This window comes from Lampetra fluviatilis, chromosome 3, assembly GCF_964198595.1.
Source record: "Lampetra fluviatilis chromosome 3, kcLamFluv1.1, whole genome shotgun sequence".
NCBI classification, from domain to species: Eukaryota; Metazoa; Chordata; class Hyperoartia; order Petromyzontiformes; family Petromyzontidae; genus Lampetra; species Lampetra fluviatilis.
Window position 1 is genome coordinate 8,871,601 of NC_136277.1, and position 13,040 is coordinate 8,884,640.

A 13,040-nucleotide genomic window follows, 5' to 3' on the forward strand; every position below is an offset into this window, starting at 1 on the left:
CAACCCTCATGCCGTCGCTGGGCGGGTGTTGGCTGATCCCCCCCGCCTGGGACAGATGGGTGAGTGGGTCTGAGGGAGCATAGGTGAGGGCAGCGGTGGAGATGTAGAGTCGCTGTGTACGGAGACGCTGTGTGCGGAGACGCTGTGTGCGAGGATGCTGTGTGCAGAGTCGCTGAGAGCAGAGCTGCTGAGTGCAGGATAAGGGAGGTGAAAGGTAGATAAGAGTGGGGAGAGGTTGACTTTACCGAAAGAACCAAGAAGATGAATCCCTGCAGTCACGAAAGCTTTAAATCGAAATATAAGTGACCATAGTTTGGATATTTCGGTAAAGTCACGTAGGTAGAAATAAAATTTAATAAATCACGACGTTTCGATCACAATACAAGCAATCATCCTCAAGTGATACATATATACAGATGGAGAACTGCTGGGGCAGAAAAAATATGTTGTGATCGAAACGTCATGATTTATTTTATTTTATTTCTACCTACGTGACTTTACCGAAAGAACCAAAGAGTACGGATTCCTGCAGCCACGAACGCTTCAAATCAAGATTAATAAATTACCATAAAGATAGTTATAGGAGTGCCTACAACTGGTGCAAGAATAGGTGAATAAAGCGTAAACAGGTGACTTGTTACAACGTGTCGGTGTGAGTAATTTTTGAAGACCCTATATCTTGACCATACCACACCATGCTGGTCAGTGCGGGTTGATGTTGAATAGGGCCAAGGATTAGTCCAGCCAATATTGCTAACCTTGGCCAGGAAATCAAACTCAGATTGTCAGTTTTCAGACATGCCTGTAGTCCTATTAGTTTTTGAAGCTGCATGAAAATAGCTTAAATATCTAGAGGATTGAACGTCGAGCATGGCTTCAGGATGACCGATTTCTTTATTTGCATGACCTTCATAGGGGAGAAACAATCAGCATATAATGGAGGTAATATATTTTTTACTTGGAGATTAGGTTCATGTGGTGCTGAATTTAATCCAGAACAGTATGGAATGCAGCTCCGGGAATATTTTTTGGCACCCTGACACATCCATCTCACCTCATTGGCCAATACTGTTTTCATACAATGTCAAACAAAAACCATACCATGCATTTTATTTTGATATAGCCTAGAACTACCTATTATGTACTGTGTTATAAATATAGGGTAGAAGATAGAATTATGGATCGGCATACCTTGTACTCCTATGGGAAGTGCCTTATGCCGATAATCTCTACTCCAAGCTGGCCTAGTGGTGTTCAGTAATATATCGAGTGAGAAATTAAACCCTCGAGATATGCATATGCTTCAGAGATGTTGAAGACTCGGCACACACTCAGTAAATACGCAACGTTGACTCAACATTAATTGATGTTAGGCTAATGTCATCTATTACCATATATATTTTAAGACTTTTTTAAATTGACGAATGTGTCGATTGTTTTGGTGTTAATTGCACCTGTATGCCAGTGTATCTAAACTCTGGTCCTCATAACTCCGTTCCATAGTGTTCCATGATGATAAACCATCAGGTGTGTGCAGTGTCAGGTGGGTTCGTCTCCATATAAGGAGACAACCGTGGTAAATCACAAAAGTTGTACCTTGTGATGCCATGAGGACTGGAATTCAGAACCACTGCGAGATGTACACAACATTAAAATGTATGGGGCCATGCTAGCCAAGGGGCAGTGTGTGCAGGTGCCAATGGCGATGTCAAAACAGATACACGTTAATATGCTTTATAGTGGTTAGCATTTTCACAAGTGTAGTGTCGTAGATCGCTCCCTTCTCGAGGCGTGTGTGTGCGGGTGGCATGCGACGCACACACTCAGTCGGAGACGAGGTAGTCGCAGAAGGCACCTTCTTTCCTTTATTATGTTCACGCCACCAACTCTGCCCCCCTCTCTCACGACCATGGTGCCGTACGGCCCGGCCCAGACACGACCTTGCCCACGTTGCACCGACGGCATCGACCAAAACAGCCAACTACTGTTCGGCCGCGCAATGATCGGGCAAAGGCGGCAGCGATGAAGGCGGCGACGACAGCAGCGATGACGAGATGAGTCAACTCCCAGAACCGGCAGCCCGGAGCTTTCGCTCTCTGCTGCTTATATTCTCCTCGGCGCGGCTTGACTCTGCCCTAGCCACGCCTCCCTTCTAGAAATCACCAGAGGGTTCCAGGGGCCTCCCTATGAGGTCTACCGTGACCCTTGCTCCAGTTCCTCCACCCTGCCGGAATATGCTCAACGGCGTGTGCGCTAAGTGTTCACCTGCATCTTCTTGGTTCTGCAAATGCATTTCCCATAAATAGGCTAAATTCCTCTTCATATGCAAATTCTTTTGTCAAGGCGCTCTTCCTCCTCCCTCCCAGCTTAAATAGACGCTCCAAGCCTAGGACGTGTCATTCAGACTCTGTCTTATCGACAGACATGTTCTTCACTTGAGGACGGCTGCTTGCGTTGTGGCCGAAACGTCGTGAGAATTATTTTATTGTTTTGTTTTTATTATTTTATTACTTCCCTTCTACATGACTTTACCGAAAGAACCAAGAAGATGAATCCCTGCAGTCACGAAAGCTTTAAATCGAAATGTTCACCTGCAGTTGCAGATGCTGTACAGCAGTCAGCGCTGTGTCACTACACATGTACGCTGCCAATAGAGTACATACTAGCACATTTAGTTATGAAGGCACTTCTCCAACGTCGTGTCGGTCAAAAGTTGTGTGTATGTTATGCTGAACCTCTTTCGGACATTACGTAGTGGACCGTGCTAATCGGAGGTTAGCATGGTTGGCTACGGCTGGGTAACGCGCAGGTAGCTGAGGGGCGGTTGGGGTGGTGGTTGAAGTGGGGTACGTGTTCAGATGACTCGCCAATGACGTTAGTAGGCGTGGGTGGGAATTGAGCTTGGCCTGGGTGTGTAGCAGAGCGTATGCTGAACCTCTTTCCCACTGTACGCAGCCAACCTACTGACTAACCACTCTGCCCTCTCCGTAATAGACTCCACTGTCCTCTTACATCACCTGGCCACGCCCCTATTCTAAAGGTTGACTCTCCTGTCATTACATCCCGTGGCCACTAGTCCACTCGCACTGTAGGTTACTCTACTGTTATTACAAGTGTATAGCAAAGCTTTTCAAGGTTGCAGTACATCAATGGCAAGCGTGGACTTGGCATTAACTACCTACGAGTTGTTTTTCATGGTACTGTGCTGACGTAGAATAACAAACTAACCACATACACAGGATAGCAGATAAGCTATCGATTAACGTTAATTCACCTTCATATCGAAAAGGTTTGGGGACAATGACACCTGTTTATTATAATAAATGCGTCAGTGCCAGGAGGAAATAATGCTCATGTAGATTAGCATAGACGTTCACTTTAGTTCATGAACAGGGATAATTATATTATCAACAAAAGGAAAAAAACTTAGTCCATCAACCTATGCGCCTTCTAATTTTACGGTATTCACCTCTGTGAAATGGACAGGTGGCAGTTGCGCAATGGCTTCTAGATCTATCTGTGCGGAGCTTTTAGCGTTACCCCAAAGCAAGGTCCTCTTCAGAAAGAGTATTGAGGCTCTATAATAAAGGATAATAATAAACTATTGATAATAAAGCATTCAGGCTCGGCCAGGCTTTCCTGGATAAAAGGCATTATTATTCTTATTCTTGAATGTGCATTCATGATTACCTGATCTACTCTAAATGTAACCTGCAGATACTGTAGTGTTTTTATTTTGTTTACGAATAAATTCTTTTAAATTACAAGTAAACCCACACTGGCCAGCGTGAAGTCTACTTACGTTAAAACCCCTACTTTCTTTGGGGCCGGCCCTCAATCCAGAAAAGTATTGATAAACTCAGCTATAAACGCACACAAACAGTAGCTACAGGGCGTAATTCAAGCTCTGCTTCAAGTGTTTTTTTCTGATTCAAATATTTATGAAGAATTATCTTCATTTTCACTGGCACCGGACATTGTTTTCAGCGAGCGAGTGACCGCACTGCCACATTGTGAGCTGACAAAAACAACAGCAGGGTTATTGATTTTGAAGATTGTGAGCTGGGTAAAGTTGCCTGGAAATCCCCTTTTGGACGGCATATAAATAACAGGGGGTGGGCGTGGGGTGTTTAAATATGCTCCGTTTATCACTCGGAAATGCGATAGTTCCTCATTGAGAATTTCAATTTGACTGCGTTGAGTGGATGGATGATCGATCCACATTGTGGAGCGGTAGTGTCGCGGTTGGCGCGCTGCGCTACGAACCCGCGCACCAGAATTCGATTCACGGCCAACGCCAGTGACGAATATCTGAACTGAGCCTAAAACGAGTGCCTGGTGCGGTGTGGAAGCATCGGAACTGGGGAGACAAAGGCGGTCGGGCATGGTGCTGGCCACCCACCCCCTCGTGTGCCGTGCCTGCCTTCAACGGTGCTACTCGCTAACAGCACTTGCCCCAACAGTCTATTCAGCTTATACAGGGGATCACCCCCTTGTGGCATTCCATAGAATTGCAGCTATTGGATTAAATTAAATTAATTCAACTCCGTTCTCGTCTTCACATATAAGATACAGTCCTATACAGGTACAGTACTGTATATATTTTAGTCGAACCAGCCTTATTGGCATTGCAGACCAAATATTCTCACGCAGCATTTGAGTTTACCTACAATGACGCACGGGAAAGCATGATGATGGGTTTGTGTACGGTATTGCTTTTTACACTTTCATTCCATACTTGATATGAAGTGCGCTTGAAAGTAACATCTGGTGAACCAGCAAGTAGAGTCATATTTTTACGCAGGCTTCTTGGTAACAAGCATCAAAGAAACAATTCGAAGGTGGACGGATGACAGGAATGAGGATACCTGTGGGACGGAACCATTGTAGAGTAATTCCTCGTTTAACGTGGTAGATGCGGTCCTGAAAGTGCCGCGTTAAGCGAAAATGTGTTAAGCGAGGATTCACTGTATTGAATCACATTTGCACTATAAAATCCGCCTGTAGTCATTCCATGGTGGGGCAATGAACTCAGATGCGTGTACGCTATTGCGTACTTATTATTACACGCACTGTATCAACTGCTCAGCCGCACAGCTCAAGAAAGTAGTTCGCCGTCGACCACTAAGAAACCTCGTTATAACGGACGCGTTCCACATTGTGCGAAACGTGTCCCCTGACAGAGAACCGTGTATTGCGAAAATGCGTTGTACAAAAAACATTCAGCGAGGACTTTCCGCAATACTACGTCGTGATGTATGGATATGAGCTGTAGGGTTATGCAGGGAAGAGTGGGAAAAGAATGAAGGATAAGAGATGACAACAAAGAGGACAAGGAATCTGGAAGAAGAGAAGTGGAAGTCAAGAAATGCGTGGGCAATAAACGTCAAGTGAGTTAATAACGGTGGGGGGCACCCGCAGCATTTATTTACTATTATTTACTAAGAATAACCAAAATGTAGCCTAATAGTCAATAAGCCAAGAAACTGAAATATATATTACGTGTGGAGACAGAGAACAGAGGTCTGCTAATATTTGTTTTCACCCATAATCCTTCATGGCAATGCAATGTTTGTATCCGATTAAGACTCCGCGTTTCCCAAACTCCATTCCTCGCCGACCCATTCAAATTAACGCGTTCGACGCTGCACGTGCCCGATGATTGATTGTTAAACACGTGACACGCTAATAAATGAACACTGCGTTAATAATACCGATTCAAATTAGGATTGAGATATCGGGTGTTTGGACGTAGTTTCACGCGATGCATTAATTGCTGGGACGTGTTTAACGATCATCGCGCGCGTGCAGCGTGGCATGAGTTAATTTGTATTTTATTGGGAGTAAATGGGTAAACGCGGAAATACGTAATATGGTGGGTCGCCGAGGACTGGAGTTTGAAAAACCATCGATTAAGTTATCCATATTTTTTTTGTTTGAACATTTATGGCTGCCTCTTAGCGCTTACATGAGTCACGTGAATCCATATACAAACAATAGTGCTTCTGATATGCATGTCCGGTGCGTTTAAGATAATAATGTAATGATAGTGTGAACTTTCAACGTTCCACCGAACAGCATTCACTCACTCTCAAAACTAAAGGGAGAGAGAATGACTCGAGGAACAAGGAGAAACCACAAACTCGAAAGGGATCAGCCACGCTGTGAGCCAGTGCCAAATTCCCCTTCCCCTGAGCTCTGAGCTCTATATATTAAGATGTTACCGGCCATTGGAACCTCATTTGCCAGTAAAAAATATAATTGTTTTTTACCCTTCTATCTGGCAACATATTTTTACTGGCAAATGAGGTTCCAATGGTGTAAATGCTTACCTCGAGCTCTCATACTCTGATGGTGCATTGTCTTTGAGTTGTGCGCCTTTTGGCGTCATCTGGTCCAACCCATGTGAGACTAGGCTCTAAGGAAAGCTGTCTCGGGTGTGGACCAATCAACTTCAAGGACAGTGCATATATTATCAGAGTTATGTTTTTTTGCATTATGGCTGCAGGTATTGTGGTCTATGCAAACATGACTCCTTGTAAAAAAAAGGTGTCAGTTTTGTTGCCAGATAGAAGGGTAAAAAACCAATTATCATGTTACCGGCCAATTAGTGTTTATAGATATGGGAGGAGACAGGAGCACCGAAAGCATACCCATGCATGCGAGAGAGCAACACTTTATCCCATTAAGGTTGAACAGGTGCAGTCCACATTTGCTGTATCACCATTACAAGTGAAGGTATACTTCTTTGACGTCCACGAGAATGGAGTTCCACAACAGTTGTGTGATCCACCAACCCCCACTGCCTCAACACAGTACTGGAATGTAGGCGTGCATCACGCCTGGGGCGCCGTGGTGGCGAGATGTTACGTACCTCGCCTGGTATCAGGCCATGGGTTCGATCCAGACCCTGATGCCTGTGTAGTGACTTCAACTGAGTCACAGACGTACTTCTTGGAGGTAACACAATTATTAGCACCAACACTTGGGTTAACAGAATAACAACCTATGGTGGTGTACCACCAGGATAACTACACTAATTACAGTGTAACTAGCTACAACGGACCGACCACAGCTTGGGTCCAGGTCCACGTTTTGGAGACTCTTCTTGGATGTAAAACGTAGATGGAGGTTTTTTCAGAATGAACAACAGCTCTGGTCCCTCTGGGGGACCCGGCTTATATCCTCTGCGGCATGGCTGGCTCCGCCCTTGGCCACGACCACTTTCGAGAATCCTCGAGCAGGATCTCTGCCCTGACACGTGACCATCCCTAGCCCCCACTTGGGGTCCCCGTGTAGACTTAACCGGTCACGTGTCCTCTGGGGTCAACCAGAGTGCCACGGCCTTTAGTAACCCTGTTTCCATGGCCGGCACCCCCACACCCTATCCTGTAGAGGCCGGCACTGCACGCTATGCGTGGTGCCATCCAACGCGATCGATCAGCGCTCACCGAGCCCCTCTAGGGCCGGTACTGCACCCACGTCCAAGTGGTGTCCGCCGTGCCTCTCTCGGGCCGGCATTACACAGTGACATCCTACGATGTCACTACACCTGTATAATTGGAGTTGCATGTCCTCCCTGTGGTCGCGTGGATTTTTCTCCGGGTCATCCGTCCACATTTGGAAACATGCGTTTAGTATTCGGCTGCTGTAATTTCCACGCGATAAGCCACTTCGTTGGCTGATCATTTGTGGCCAGGTCACTTCTGAAAATGAGCTATATAGTTCAGTTGGCCTTACCTGGTAAAATAACAAAAATAGTTTTAGTGTTTTCGTTTAATCACCACTGCCTGGCACTGCTGGCGGGAGGGCCCTTCGAGATGGTATTTGGCCACCTTTTCCACGCTGCCAAGGTGTACTTAAATAGGTATGAGTTGCTACACCCTATCCCACAACATGCTATTTGCTGATCGACTGTGGCCTGCCCAATTATACTGCTAGGTCGACAGAAAGCTTGCACTTATTTAGGAAACGTGTACTCTGGTTTCAACTGCTGTGTTGAGGGAACGAACCAGGGACCTCCGAACTTGCATGGTCAGTTTGCAAACTATAATACCACGGAAACATGCCTTCATTCTTAAGCAGCATAATTATAAAAGTATGCACATCGCTAGTACGTACGTATGTTTAAAATAATAGTGCCGATGGTTTAGCCAAGACTCATTTAGGAGTATTCAACTTCCCAGGCAATTTTTTTTGTATTAAATAATGAGGTAGTTGGATGACTCGGGGGTGAGGAGGCTGAGCTGGCACTGCTGATATCGCGAGTGGAATCCAGACACCACCCGTGGTTTAATTAGATTTTCATGCGTGATGAGCCAGTGTTCTCAACTTGGTGACACTTGGCTGCACAACACCCATCCCATTATATTAAGCTTGATTATGAACATTATTTGAATGTATGTATGTTGAACTTCTTTCCCGCCGTACGTAGCTAACCGGGCTAATCGGAGGTGCGGAGGAAGAATAGACTGAACACGAAAAGAGCCCTGCGAATTGCAAATGTGTTTTAACACGCTTTTATTTAACCCACTGTCTGTTGTTGTATCCTCAAATCTTGTAATTCAATTTTTACCCACTTCCCAATGTGGTATCGACTGCAAAATTAGTAAACGTATGTCATACTGATGACAATACTATATTCTATCATAAAAATTTAATATTTTTAAACAATCTGTTTTATCTGTTATGTTTCGGTTTGGGTCTAATTGTCCACGCTCAACTGACGTTGGCTGTAATTGACCACGGTCCCTTACGTTATGGCAAGTTTCGGGGCCACTTCCTGGAGTCTTGGGAGTTATTCCATTACTAGTACGGTACATTTTATTAAAGCGTATTTTTATTTTTTTATTTAAATATTACTTATTTATTGCCATTTGGCTAACGTTACGAACGTTACTCTTTCTAGAAGGATGGGGTGAAGTGGGGGGGGGGGACTTCTCCCCCACCCCCTCCCCCAGTGTAAATAAGAGGTCACTTTAACATTCATGAGTAGTTCTGTGACATATCCTTATGTGTCGACTGTACTCTAACACTGGGAGATATACACTGCTCTGGACAGTTCAACATCCAGTATCCGCTTCGTGACAGGGCACACCGACAGCACGAGCAAGCAAGACGCGCACACAAACATGAAGCGTGGAATGTCATTTCTGAACCAAAAATAGTTGTTTTGCAGTCACCACAACAAAGCACTGGCGTGCTAGTTTGTTTAGGGGCGTCCATAAATGACGTCACGCGATTTTGGACGATTTTTGACCACCCCCCCTTCGTCACACGGCGTCACAAAAAGTCAGACCCCCCCCTCTCAAATATGACGTCACAAAGCTCTGCCCCCCCCCCCCCCCCAAAATATAAAACATGCTTCAAATCGCTTTAAACTATTGTCATTGTAGTGCGTATTTAATGTGGCGCTGCACTCTGATGTTGTAGGAGAAAACATTTATTAAAAAGTCTATTAAGTTAAGTAGAACATGTTGTCTACATTTATTTAAAGTTGCGCATTTTGATGTGACGTCACATTTCCCCCCTCGTCACACATCGTCACAAATGTCTGACCCCCCCCCCCAGGTGCGTGACGTCATTTATGGTCGGCCCCTTAAGCTTTCGCGACCAATACTCATAATAAAGTTTGTTTGGGTTAGCTCCCATATATGTAAATGTGTCGTAAATCCACCTCCATCCGATATAGCCAATTATGGTTTATTTCGTGAATAACACGACCTGCCAATTAGTTACTAGTTCAGCACAGCGGCGTGTTTAGAGAGCCAGCCTACAGCATTTACAATATGAATACTGTACGACGTTTCGCTGGTGATTACAACCAGCATCATCGTTCGAATGCCCATATTGTACCAGTTTGCATGAGTCGCGCGTCTGCCGTGTACGGTGGAATTTGAATACAGAATCGAGAGCATGCATACACGTGGATATCCAAGCATTCACAACTAAAAACGAGGTGTATTATATACCATACATACTTTTTATGTTATTGCCAGGTGCATGCCGGTTGTGCAAAACATCATCGCGCCAGAGGGCAAAGAGATATCCATAATATTATAGCCTTGTTGTAGCTGCTCTCTCGCTAGTTCAGCTGGATTATATTTTTTCCGCATGAGGACGACCGCTTGTGTTGCGATCGAAACGTCGTGATTTTATTTTATACCTACGTGACTTTACCGAAAGAACCAGAGTATGTAGCTCAATTGTCAACACATTACCAACGTGTAGGGGGTGGATTGGTGGCGCAGTAGTTAGGGCACTGTGATATGACGTCATAGATCTGAAATAGAATCCTCGAAATTACGAACTTCGGTAAGCAATTGGAGTGCGAACCCTTACTGTTCTAAAAATTATTAAATTAGTACGTGGTGCAATGTGTAAACATTAGCACTGGGAACACAACGGCAGCCGAACGTGGTTTTTGCCACAACACTCATACGGACCTTGAAACAATTATATATGCGCAGAGTGCCCACTGGTAATCATGTGTGTGTGGTGCTTTACAGGGTATATTGTTTATTGTCTTTGTGTTTTCAATCTGAAGCAGAGCCCCTGAACTTTGTTTGCAATGACAAGTGTCAGATGTGTGGTGCAGTGAACATCCGAGCTGGGGATACAACATGGGCTGTTTCCATCCTATCCCGGTTTATACTTGAATCGTCCTCTCTTTAAAGTAGAAGCTGTCCTTTAATAAGTAATATATATAAAACATATTTTTTTAAACACGCTTTAATGAAATGTACCGTGCTAGTAATGGAAGAACTACACGACTCCAGGAAGTGGCCCCGAAGCTTGCCATAACTTAAGGGACCGTGGTCATTTACAGCCAAAGTAAGTTGAGCGTGGACAATAAGACCCAAGCTGAAACATAACATATAAAAAATGTTTAAAAATGTTTTTTTATGATAGAATATAGTATTGGCATCAATATGTCATAAGTATACCAAGTTTGCAGTCGATACCACATTGGGAAGTGGGTAAAAATTTAGTTACTAGATTTGAGGATACGACAACAGTGAGTTAATAAAAAGTGTGTAATAAAAATAAAATGTCTTTCCGGGACATGAAAAGGCCCCGAGTGTTGTCATTTGCGCAGTAGTAATAATAATACACCACTCAGGACAATGCATATTTATACGCAGCGATCACTTCCCAATGTATCGTGAAATAAGCTTCCTCTTTTGGCGACTACTATAAATACCCACATATAAGCCACTTCGATGTGCTATCATGTATTGCAAGGTCGCCTCGTGGGCTTTATCTGGTAAATACAAGTTTAGATTTGAGTTTTGTTTACTGTCACGGGGTTTTTTTTGTATAGTACTGTAGCTCAGAAGTGGCAATCATAGACACAGGTGTGGGCATGCCAGAGATTCATAGATGTTCGATAATTGCGTTTTCCCATACAAAAAAACATGCATTGTTGGGTCAAAGTTCCACGTTTACTGTGCAAAAAAAGTTCAGGGTAACCCGGGGTGTGTCTACGCATCTCTTACGTGCAACTGTTTGAATACGCATTACATTTGAGCGATGGCGCAGTGGTAAGCGTACACGGGTCTAGAATACAATCCCGACCACTGCTAACGTGCGTGGCGGCTGATAAGATAACTAAACCCGTTCTAAGCCCTTCGGCATCTTCACCAACCCGCACGAACCAGTGGAGTGAAGTATGATCAAAACACCTCCTCCCCCGTTGCCAACACGGCGTTGGGATGCCTTCAGACAGCAGGGTTGCTGTACATTTCGTCCGAGCACCCGGGTTAACCTCAAAAGGGGAATCCCCCGATCGACCGCGTGGCATGCCAACCGGCATGTGGTAATCTCGGTCGTCTCAACGACACCCGCTGGTGCTGTTCGGTACTGAACCCATGGCCCCTGCCAATTACTCTGGGTTCTCTTATTAAAAGTTGGGTCCCGCAACCTCTGTAGTTAAACACCCACAACTGCTTTGTCAACATCTCAGTGAGGTAGTTGAAAACAAGGGAATTAAACGGGCTTGTAATAGCACGTGGTGAAATGCATCACTACCTAGTACACATGGAGCGTTGTTGGGCTGACGTTGCATGTTTACTGGGTACAAATCAAGGGGCGGATCGCTTGAAAGTCGAGTGTCTGCTGCGAGCAACCGGTTGCGCAATGGCTTGCAACTGGTTGTCGAAAAGTTCACACGTAAGCGATTGAGTTGTAGCCAATCCAGTTGTGGAGCCGGCAACACGGGAAGTATGGAAAAGAACGCAGCTTAAATGTCATTGCGCGAAACCCACAGGTTCAGTGGAGTTACCGCGATGACATTTTTTACGATACATGACATTTCACGATGACTTATTACAGATGTTGTGACATCGCTGTTTGTCAACATGCTGGGTGCAGTGCCGGCCCTAGAGGGGCATGGCGTGCGGTGTAGTGACATCGCGGATACCACAATGGTGTGGGTGTAGTACCGGCCCTAGAGAGGCCCGGTGAGCGCTGAATAGCACTCGATGGCACCACGATTGACGTGCAGTTCCGAGCCTACAGGACAGGGTGTGTGGATGCTGGCCGATGGATGAGGTTATGCGAGGCCATGGCACTCTGGTTTACCCGGGAGGACACGTGACCAGTTAAGTTGACAAAGGGACCCCAAGAGGGGGCTAGGGGTGGTCACGTGATTGGGACCCAGATCCTTCCCGAGGATTATGGAAGGTGGACGTGGCCAAGGTTGGAGCCGGCCACGCCACAGAGAACATCAGCCGGGTCCCGAGAGAAACCCTTCGTCTACGTTCTCCTTTTAACGAGTCTCCAGCACGTGGACCTGGGCTGAAGCTGTTGGTCCCGGTCCGTAGTAGTTACATTGTAACTATTGTAGTTAGCCTGGTGGTCACCACCATGTTATTCTGTGAAGGGGAAAGTTAACATGTGTTGGAACTGAATAATTGTGTTGCCTCTCAGTCTCCATCTGCGACTCAGTTGAACCCATTACACATACATTCGTAATAACCTTTAATTTGTTCGTCTTGTGTTTTGTACTTCAAGTATTGTACTGTAGTTCCCTCCCAGCG